The following is a 12,427-nucleotide window of genomic DNA, read 5'->3' as shown; positions in this document are numbered from 1 at the left end:
ATACGGATACAGGGACCGGATATTTATCCGGGCGGATAAGTGACGGATACGGATATTATTTGATCGGATATCGGATACTTGTCGGATAATGCATTAATTGGTTATCAAAAAATATTCTTGTTCGACCACGAAATTGCAAGTAAATTAATACTAATAAGCATTTAATAGAAGATAATCTCAAGTTCCCACGTAAAAATGGTAAAGTGAAGTATTGATTATGTTGAAACTTGGATACTTAGAGTAATTTCACGTGTAACTCACGCAATAAGTGGAAATAAAATAGAAGAAACGTTGACATCCTGTGAATTTTATGGTCCCATTATTTTTTATGACTATATGTGGCCATATGTTGTACCTTCGTATAATTTCATAGATTTCTGAGGCTATTTATATATTATTAATTTCTTTCTACATAAAATCATCAAAGTATAATTAAAATTCATAAATACACTAGTTTTGATCCAAAATTGCAAAAAGCTTACCAAAACAAATAAACATTCTATTCAAATAAAACCTCAAGTCGCCACATGAAAATGATAAGTGAAATATTAATTATGTTGAAACTTCGATACATAAAATGATTTCACATGTAACTCACGCAATAAGTGAGAGTAGAATGGAAGAAACACCAATATCTTGTGGATTTTATAGTCCAAATGTTTTTGAGAACTATATGTGGCTATATGTTGTGTCCCCGTAAAAATTCATGAATTTTTTAGGCTATTTGGTGTATTATTAATTTCTTGTTGTAGAAAATCATCAAAATACAATTAAATTCATAAAAATATTGTAGCGTCGACCGAAAATTGCAAATAAGTTACCAATATTAATAAATAGTTTATAAAAAGATAATCCTAAGTTCCCACATGGATATAATCTTAAGTCCCCACATGAAAATAATAAAGTCTATTATTTTGATATAAATTTAGACATTATTTTAATGATTTTGGCCTAAAGATATGTTTAAACAAAAATGTGATGTACTACAAAGTTATAGATCTCTTCGAGCTCTACAATTTTCATATAAACTTTATCTTCATCCGATTTCATATGTAAAAGTTATGATTTTATAACTATATTATTATGCAGAAAAAGAAAAAACGGGTACCCGAATTCCGGGTACCCGTATCCGACCCGAATATCCGGGTATTTACCGGGTAGTACTCGCTCCGTATCCGACCCGAATCCGAAGCCATACTATCCGGGTATTACCCGTATCCGTCCCGAATCTAAAAAATACCCGTATCCGTATCCGAAAAATGGTCCCGAATCAGTATCCGTATCCGGTACCCGTTTCGGGTACCCTACCCGTTTTCACCCCTACTCCAGGGCCAGCTGGGTATCCCAGTTGTTACAAAATATTACATATGTGATCAATCCAAGGGGTGCGACAGTTTTCTCCAAGGGACACACCCCTTGGGATACACCCCTTCACTTGTATATAAGTGTAATGATCTGTGGAATACAAACAGTGATTGTCTCTGTCATTTGTCTCAATCTCGTTACCACTAAGTATTACAACACGTTATCAGCACTGTTCGCGAGATCAGAGAAAAAAATCTATCGCTCGAAAGAAGGAAATGAGGGGCTTCGATGTCCAGAAAATTGTAAGTACGTCGCACAGTTCCTTTTTTTTAGTGCAAAAGAATGGCATTGCTCGATGGCGGGCAGTACAGAAGCACGGGCTGGTCAGAATGGGACAACACCGCCGCTCCTTGCCTGAGTCAGGACGGGATGGTAACGCCCGGGCCGCCGTGCAGGATCTGCGCACCCAGTGCAGTGTCGCCGGAACCGTGTTCGTGACGCGCACTGCCGGACCAAGGTCCCACGCCGTGGCTGCACGCACACCGTCGCGCAGGATGCCTCACGCCCACGCCGTCGCGCATGGGGCCTCGCGACCACGCTGTCACGAAGGGGGCCTCGCGACCACGCCATCGCGCAGGGGTCGTGCCTGCGCTGGTGACCGCGCCCGCCAGGGAAGACCGCGGCTAGGGCCGCACCGCCATGGCGTCGCGTCTGCACCGCGCCCAAAACCGCTGGGACGCTCCCGCGCGCCGCCGAGGGGCCGCGCCATCGGGGCTGGTCAGCCGCCGCGGCCGGACCGCCGCACCACGGGGAGACGCGCCGGGACGAGAGTCCGCCGCGGAAACGGGGCCGTGGACCGTGCTCACCGTCAGGGGCCCCACCGTGCAAGGGGCTCGACGCGCTGGACGGCCGCGCCAGCCGCCGCTCCCTCCTCCTCGTCTTGGGTGAAGCCGTGGGGCCTGCTACCCCTCTCCCTGTTCGGCGCCAACGCCGTCGACGACGGCCAGGAGGAGGAAGGGCCGACCGGGCCGGCGGCGGCTATCCCCATGCCGGGGCCGGGAGGCCGAACGCCGCGGGCAGCCGCGCCGATGCCGAGGGGCCACGCCGGCACTATGCCGGGATGCTGCGCCTGCGTCGGGCTGTGGCTGCCAGGGCCACGCCTCGCGCCATCGAGGATCCGTGCCGCGCGCTGTCGGGGGGCTTGCCCGCGCCGCAGAGGAGCACGCCCGCGCCGTGGCCGGGACCTCCTCAGTCCTCACCGCGTCGCTACAGGGCCGCGGTTGGGTTCGCCGCCGGGGGCCGCGCCCGCCGCCAGGGACGGGAGGCCAGGGGCCATGCCTGCTGCCGGGGCTGGCTGGGGGAGGCGCCCGCGCGCCGTACGGCCGCCGGGTCGCGCCCACCACCGGGGCTAGGGGCCACGCGCCGAGGCCGGCTGGCATAGGCCGCCGCCGCCGCCTGGTGGCTAAGGCTGGTTAGGGTTGAAAACCCTAACCGCTAGCCCTTATTGCTTTGCTTAGTGGGCTTTTATGGGCCACTTTGATTTGGCTGGACAGATTGGGCATATGATTTTATCATTTTAGCTTTGATTTTCTGCAATTTTGCAGACCAAATGTTTATTTGCATCACAATTACTATCAGTTTTGAGTATCTAAATTTAAATAATTAGACTCCTGATGATATATGTAATTGTATACATTGGTCTGTTTTTATTATGAAAAATATAGACTCGTTCGTGAATTATATTTCTTTCTGCATTTATAATTCACATATTTTCGACTTACTTTTGTTTTTGCATTCTTTTATGTTTGCATGGAAAACATAACACATAATTAAGTCGAAACTAATGGTCCTCATGCAAAATGATATTGCATTTTGGAAAAGCATAGGGTGATGGAGTCCTAAGCACTGGCTGCGCTAAATTCTTTATAGAGTTTAGTAGCCCAGAGACCGTGCTTTAGGCCGCATTTGAAATGCCTATCACTATGAGGTCTACATCTTTCGAGATGATTACCTATACGTGCTATCCAAAAAGATCACGGACCACGCAGGCGTCGCGGGCTATGGAGCCAGGCTGGACGCTGCAGTCATGGTGACTGCTAAAAGAATTCTTTTAATTAAGTTCTACTTAATTAAACGATGAATTCTTGCAAAATATGACACATATCTCGAACTTGGGATTATTCAACACATGATGGAGATCTAGGCTTTGGCTGCAATAAGTTCTTGGAATTTATTTGCCCTGAGACCAAGCTTTTAGACAGCAAAAGGTTATTTGCCCATCAGTAAGAGGTCTACATCATATGGTCATGATGATTACCTATGTGTTCTCCCAAGTAGATATGTTGGAGATGTGATGTTGGTTATTCACCTTTATGGTGATTTCCATTTTATTTTTGAAATTTTGGTCAAGCACAGGGTAGTGGAGTCCTAAGCATTGGCTGCGGTATGTTCCTTGAATATATCAGCCCAGAGACCATGCTTTCAGGCAGCAAAAGTTTTGCCCACTACTGGGAGATCTACTCCATTGTTTCATTACATGGAGATTATCTACGTTGTGTACACCAATTTTCAAAAATCTTTGGTACACTTTATGTGATACCTGGAATTCTCCAACATATAAAGATATGTTATATTTTGCGGCAAAGTTGCAACAACAAATGAAAATGGTTAAACCATTTGGAGGATAATTATTTAATAGAGTTTGATGAACTCGCCTAATGGGCTTAATTATCCTTAATGTTCATTGGATATGTTCATTTCATCTTTGCATAATATGGGGATTCACTTCTTTATTTTGGAGGAAGTGAGATGCTCCCTTTCTCTTGTGGTTCTTATGAAAAGAACTAATGTGCTTTTGTGGCATGATGTGCAAGCCCAAAATGAATACCAAAGAAAATCATAAGACTTGTGGACTTATGAGTATGTGTCTACATTATGTTGTAGACTAACACTTTGTATTCATATATTTTGCTTGAAAGCAAATATACAAGCACATTAAAAAGGAAAGGGCAATGAGTATGACAAACTCTTTTGTCATTACACTATACGTGGTATAGTGTTGTATGCCTAAGCATCTAATCTTGTATATGAAATACCAATAGATGGATACTACTCATGAAAGCTAAGATATGAAGTGTACTTCAATCTTCCATCTGACATGATAACAGTGGTTAGTTGTGTAATTCATGATTTGGACTAATCATGTAACAACACTTCTTTTTCTAAGAGAAGACCATTTTGTTAGATGATTTGCTTTTGAGTAATATTTAAATGATGCATGAGATTTGGTATAATCTCATAATTGATGTTGTGATAAGTTCAACTCATGCGGTGTGAGTTGAACACACTCATGTGATTTGAGTGTAAAAACTCATATGAATTTGAGTTAAACAAACTCATCGATTGGAGTTGATCACTCATGTGATTTGAGTTGAACAAGCTCATCGATTAGAGTTGAACAAACTCCTCAAGGGAGTTGAAGACTCATTGATTTGAGTTGTGCAAACTTGTACAGGGATTCTTCCAATTGAGGAAGAAACATGCAATGTGGAGAATTTATCCACAAACTCTATAAGTGGGGAAACAAAATATTCTCATATTCCTTTGGAAAGAGGAAAGAATATTTTGACTATCGCTTCAAGCGATATCATGATATGTTATTATCATACCCCCTTTGGTATTGAGAGGATGTATCAAGGATGCGTTGATATATCCTAATTGTTATCTTACCATATTATAGAGATATCCATATAATTTCTATCATGTGGAAACACAAGGTGATAGTGATGGATATTGCATATGTTTCTCAGAAACATTTCTTATGGACTGTATTCTACATACATCCTCCCATACAATGTGTTGCATATGTTATAACTTTTCAAGTGATGATACTTACCATGCTGGGTAAGATTGAATTGGTCATCCCATTGTTGGGATGAAATGAAAAGTTATGAACAATTCTATTGGTCATGTTTTTCCCATAAGATGGATACTTGATGAGTATCATCGGAAATGAGATTTTAAGTCCCTCTTATCTTAAAATCTGATCTGAATTGGTTAAGTTCTTTGAATTGTTTCAAAGGAACGAGTGTGGTCCATTACAGAGATTGTATGGACATCGAATGCTTTATATGGTTCTTTGGTGCATCTATATGATGACCTCAAGTGTGTCCTTCGGACAACACATGTCCATTAAGCAATAATGTCTCAAGCTTGAGCACATTAGCCTCCACACTACTGAATTTACCAAATGTGCTTACAATGGTGATTGTTTGTCTTGGTATTCAGAATGATATCCATAAAGGATATGATGAATCTGTGATAGATTCGAAAATTTCAGATCATTAATAACCATCAGTAATGAATTGTCATTTCCAACTGGTTATGGTTGGAGTCAGGAAGTTTTGCACGCTCCTGACTTGTGATTAACTGCATGTACTGCATGTACAAGTTCCCCTATGGTTTTTAGTACGTGGGAATCCGTGAAAGATTTCCCATGCGTACATTGGGTATGTTCCCAATCTCACCACTGCAACGTACATATATGGGCACACAGAAAGCTGGGGATCTTTGTGAGAGTTCCTTCTCCGTCGATCATTAAGTTTTAGAATCTCTTCACGAGAATCTATTTACGGCCCGTACGCTTGCTTGAATCATGAGCTTTTCCAGGCATTAGGGGGAGATTTCAAGTACCAAAAAAAAATGCCAGGAAATTATAATGAATGCAGTAAGCATTCAGACTCAGGATCACGTACTAAAACTGAACCTTTGGGTTCGAATGTTTTGCAAGAAGTTGCAAATTAACTGCCATGTGCATTTACTATGAGGTGTCACTCAAATTAATCCTATGAGGAAGTGCCAGAAAGAGTGGTTACATAGAAAACCATTTAACTCCCTATTACAACGTTGTTGTAAATAAGAGGGGGAGAAGTATGGTCACAAATTGGGATTAAGATGCTTGCAAGCAGCTGAAGGCTAGACCTTCTGAGATAGTAAATGCAGACTATCTATTCGTTGGTAACCAACCTAGTGTTGGTGGACACCTAAAGGATATTGATTATCCTGTGAATGGAGGACATTCACAACCTAGCTCAGTGCGCACTGATGAGGCTAGGTTATCGGAAGCCCTTGATTCTCGTTTTGGGATTTCACGAGGAATCATAAGGGTACATAAAAATGACTTTATGTCAACTGGAGAATTGTGTTATTTAAAAGCTACAAGTGTCGACACATACATCTCAGCAATTGTATATGCACTCCAAGTGATCCAAAAGACTATGGCCATAGCAGAGCACGAGCATGCTCAAACTGGATCTTGTTGAGTGATACAATGTTGCAGAGATAGCCTTGCTCACCGGAAAGAAGTGTTAACTTATTTTCACTTCAAGGTATCTTACTGTGGATACAAGTTTGTTTTCATGGACTTGAAAACAATGAGGTGGTGAGAAAGCATGGCTAGTAGCAACTGGGTTTATACGCAAACCCAAGCATTATTTTAATGCTATAAATTCTCTTCTACCGTGTGTAGTAAAATTCCGATACAATATTATGGGCAGTAAATTATCTATCTGTGCAGTTGATAGATGTAGTGACAACATATGCTTATGTGGTCACTGGATTATGGTATTTGTGGAGTCTTGAAGGATTCTAAATACATAATCATCAATCACAAATTTGCGATGCTTGGAAAGTCTTTGTGACTTAGAGCATCCAGGTCAAATATGGTACATTTGACCTAGTGAATCCTTCCTTCTGAAGGGATACACGAAGAATGATATGTTTAGTATAAATGTGTGCAGCATATTTATAAACATACATTACTTATCGACGGAGTTCGAGATAGAGGATATGAATTGAAAGAGTTTTTCAATTCAAACTAAACTATCTTGATTATCTTGGATACAAAGTTGTCTATATCCAACGTATATTGAAGAAATTCAATATAATGGAATCATAGTCATTTGATTCTTTCAGATCATGAGATGTGCTATTGTATCTTGCAAGAGCATCCGGCCGGATATTGCTTTGCAATGATTTGCTAGCTAACAACACATGAGATCGAGTTATGATCTCTAGATGTACTCATGCTCTCCTTATGTTTGGATATATTGATCTTGGATATCTATAGAAGATCCCCAGGTACAAGATCAATGACATACTTCTGGTAAGTTGGACCTACTGTTTGATAAATGTTAATCAACAGAGATTAATGGTCACTTACACTAATCATTCTATAGTACACTTCGTGGGATTGTACAGAATGATATACTACATACTGAAGGTATGTGGTGGTCATGATTTTATATCATTGACCTTATTATCTATGGAGATAATATTACTTTGTGTTGTTTAGATGAAAAACAAGTTACGAACTAAGTCTCTACTTACTCCACATTTTAGATGTGTTTGAGAGCAGGTATGGGATGACTTAGTGATTTGTAAAGATCAGGGGGAGTTTTCTCTTGATCTGAAGAACTTGTTTCTGCATCATGTTGTACTCTTTTCTTTGCATGAGTTTTCCCCCTGTTTGGGTTTCTCATTCAAAGTTTTTAACGAGGCAACATCAACACAAGGCCTATGTCGTATCATCTATTTTCCTACAGAGGTTTTCGAGGATGATACATTATGACATAGTTATTGTTGTATTTGAACTAGGTGACGAGTTTATCTCCTTAGAGTTCAAATGGATCAACAATAGAGTATGACTACTCTCCTTATTTTCCTATTGGGTTTTTAAGGAGACTCGGCTAATATGTTGATTTCTCAGATTTTCTAATTAGATTATCTTGGAGAAATATTAGCCTGAGTTATATGTCTCATCATTTATTTTCCCCATGGGGGTTTTTGAGATGATGGCTATAGACATATTATTGTTCTTTGGGCTAGAGGTCCATTGGAGAACAATGTCGTACCATGGTTCAATTGAACCACCGACAATTATCTATAAGGATAATTGAGCTTGTGTTGTTCAGATGGAAACAGAAAAATGGAAATATTAACATCTTGCAAACAAAGTCTTGTGATAATCTTGCTGATCTATTCACAAAATCTCTACCATACTCCACGTTTCAGAAATGTGTTGAGGGGATTGGTATGAGAAGACTTAAGTGATTGCAAGATTCAGGGGGAGAAATTCTCCGTGATATTTGACCTATTTTGTACCATCATATTACACTCTTTTCTTTGTATGAGTTTTGCCTTGTTAAGGTTTTCTCATCCAAAGTTTTTAACGAGGTAATATCAACTAAGCTATATGCTTCATCATTAACTTTTCCCCACAGGGGTTTTTATGCATGATGATTACAAGCATATTTTTCTTTTGGAAGTTTAATATGAGTTTTACTCATAATCCAAAAGACATTGTGTACTCCTTATTTTTCCCACAGGGTTTTTGAGGAGATAAGATCTTGAAAGAACAGCTGACAGATCATCAAATGAAGTTGGATTGATCAAGGGGGAGTGTTACAAAATATTACATATGTGATCAATCCAAGGGGTGCGACAGTTTTCTCCAAGGGACACACCCCTTGGGATACACCCCTTCACTTGTATATAAGTGTAATGATCTGTGGAATACAAACAGTGATTGTCTCTGTCATTTGTCTCAATCTCGTTACCACTGAGTATTACAACACCAGTCACGTTGGTGACGTGGTGGGTGCCGCCATCGCGGGCCCCGCAGGCCGCAGGCCCGAGGAAGGAAGCTTCTCCACTTCTGTACACGCAGTCACGCACGCACGAAAGCCTGGGCGCCATGGCATCATTGGCGGTAATAGTCTAATACTATAAAAGCATCTCCAATAGTTATATAAATTTAGCACCATAAATTACAGATTTAAGAAGTTGCTAAATCACTTTAAGGAGTAGAAAAATATGTGTCCTCCAACAGTTCTCTATTTATTGGTTGCTAATTTTTAAAATTGTCCATGTCAACAAAAAAGTGAGTGAGCATGCTTTCTATTTTTAATTGAGCTAGCACATCAACAACCTTCCATAATTTCTTGGAAGGTTGAAGTTTTCGATGGAAGACCAGAAGGTCGCGGCGACGGCATGAAGACAACACATGACACTAGAGATAGATTTGTGGTCAATGGGACGGTGGGACGACACAAAACGGTGGCCGAAATATGGTTTTCGCGATCTATCTTCTATTTTTAATTGAGCTAGCACAACAATCTTCCATAATGTCTTGTTAGGTCGAAGTTGTCGATGGAAGACCAGAAGATCGCGACGACGACATGAAGACAACACATGACACTGGAGATAGGTTTGTAGTCAATGGGACAGTGGGACAACACAAAACGGTGGCCGAAATATGGTTTTCGTGATGGATTTAGAACCAACATTGATTTAGGGAGTCCCAACGAGGTTCGTAAATGTAGGGATGAAATTGGTTTTCGTAAATGTAGGGATGAAATTGGGTTCGTAAATGTAGGGAATCCCAACGAGGTTCATAACTGTTGGAGAAGAGTTTGCCCTAAAAACTTCTTAAATTTATATTTAGGGAGTTGTTTACATAACTATTGGAGTTGCTCTAAGTACTCTTAGAACATCTCGAAAACTAGTTAAATAAATTGACAAGCTAAATTTTACCTACTTAATAACAAAATAGCTTTCCAATAGATTAGTTATTTAATTTGTTAAACTATCTAGCTCTCTAAATTGACTCCCACACTAGCTAAATTTGGCTAGTAAGAGCAACTCCAAGAGATTAGCTAAAAAACTAGCCAAATTTACTGATTTAGCTACTCTCTAAAATAGATTTTAGAGAAAAAGTGTAGGCTAATCCAACGGACTCGGTAAATCTACGGACTGAATAGAGAGTGAAGCAGGCTATCCAAAAATGGAGAGCGAAGATGGAGAAATAGAGAGTCACTAAATTTGAAGAGTCGTTTACAGAGTCTATTGGATACAATTTTCTTTTAATATTAGCTAAATTTATCTTTACAAAACCATATACATATTCTCTTGGAGTTGCTCTAACTCTCGTTAGCTAAGCTAACTTGTATTTTGGAAAGTTTGTTGGAATAAAATATTATATATACAATTTAATCTTTATGAAGAGACAAATTAAAGTCAAATAAAGAGTCTTTGGAGTTAGAGATGCTCTTATACTCCCTCGCTTCTTTTATTTATCGTGTTTTATTTCAAAAATAAACTAATACATGATAAATATTTAAGAACCAAAGTAATACTACTCTTGCTCCTCCTCTCTCTATAAATAAATATATATGATTTGGTGAAAAAATATTAGTGGAAAACTACATGCATATATATTTCTATAAAAATATAATTATTAATGCGATAGCTTTAGGGATCGTGATCTATTTTTTTTACAAATTGTTATGGCTCTAAAATAATTTTAGTTTAAAAATAAATGAGTATAGAGTCCAATTCTAATCAATCTGATCTTAAATTTTATAGTGTACAATTTAGAGTCTATTGTCACCCTAGATAGCTTTGATGTAGAATCAGGGAGTGTTTGTTTGGGATTATAATCTACTCAAATTATATAATCTAACAAATTTCGAAATAAATATTAGTTTTTTTGTTGGATCTATACAAATTATAATCCTAAACAAACAAATTATAATCTCAAACAAACACCCCATCAAGGCCTTAGTTGTCACAAGGAGCATTGTGATAAATGCCAATCTAATTTGGCGATTTTAGATGAGCCTACTCCTTGACTGGAAGATAATTTATAAATACTCTCTCCGTCCTAAATTATAACATTATTCACAAGTTGGTCACGTACTTCAAGCTTGGCCTACTTGGCCTCAAGTTGGTCAACGATAGTTGCATAACTTTTTAAAATCTACAAGTTTTATTTTTATAATTTCTACATTCAAGGTTGTTTACAAAATTTGAATTTTAAATTTAAAAACTCCACACGAATTTTTCTATGATAAGATAATTTCAAATCAAAGAATTATCAATTACAGAGTTTGATTACATTTCAAGGCCTACAACTTTTATTTTGGTGGTTTTTCCATCCGAGGTAGTTTGAAAAATTTAAACATGGTTTTGCATGATAAGATGATTTAAAACCAAAACATTGTCAACTACAAAGTTTCATAACTTTTCAAGACCTACAGCTTTTATGTTGTTGGTTTTTCCATTCGAGGTTGTTTTCAAATTTCAAATTCGTTGACAAAATGACTTCAAATGAAAACGTTGTCAACTACAAAATTCTATAACTTCTCAAGATTTACAAAGTTTATTTTGGTTGTTTGGTCATTTGTTCATCTCGCATGATGGTTCTAACATTATTCACAAATCTTGTACATCTCTCTTGTAGTTTCATAAATTACGAGAGATAGGTTTTATAAATAAATTTACTTCTATTTTGTCATATGAAGAAATGATCAAAATATAAATTGTACATCTTGATGAGCTATATAAGTTTGTAGTTGAAATTTTTTCGTTTGAAATAATTTACTGCTTTAAAATATGATTTTTAAATTGTCTTTGTTTAGTGTTGGAAAAAAAAACACTCGCCAAAAAAGCTCTTTGCCTAGTGTCCAAAATAAAACACTCGGCAAAAAAGCTATTTACCGAATGTCAAAAAACACTCGACAAAGATTTTTTTTGCCGAATGTCTTTTTTATCGAGGATTTTTTGTTTGGCACTCAACAAATAGTTTCTTTGCCGAGTGCCCGAAAAAAACACTCGGCAAAGAGCCGAATTCGGTAATGGTTGTTCGCCTTCTTCTTTTCTATGTCCTACCAAGTGGACTCGGATGTCTAAAGATTTTTTATACGTCAGCATAAGAAGAAGAAATGTCTCACTAAATTCGTTCAGGATTTCCTGTTAATAGAATCATCGGAAATGGGAACCTGCTCAACGGATCAAGGTCTAAGAAGCGTACCTAATGCTGTTTGAGGAATTCAGTAGCATATTGTTTGGCTAGTAGATATTGCTTGAACGTGACTGAACAGTGAGACCTCATGGTAGTCATCATCAGATATGGGGACCTTTATATTGCGCAAGTCCTCGGGTCTACACAATAGTTGGCAACCCTGAGTTCACACTAAACACACAAAGTTTCTACTCGAGGATGATAGCCTACACCAGTTACCTCTGCTGCGGACAAATTTACTCATATTTAAAAATGAAACAA

Source organism: Zea mays, chromosome 3, assembly GCF_902167145.1.
Source record: "Zea mays cultivar B73 chromosome 3, Zm-B73-REFERENCE-NAM-5.0, whole genome shotgun sequence".
Classification (NCBI taxonomy): domain Eukaryota; kingdom Viridiplantae; phylum Streptophyta; class Magnoliopsida; order Poales; family Poaceae; genus Zea; species Zea mays.
The sequence above is the reverse complement of the archived record's forward strand: the minus strand, read 5'-3'. Positions refer to the sequence as shown.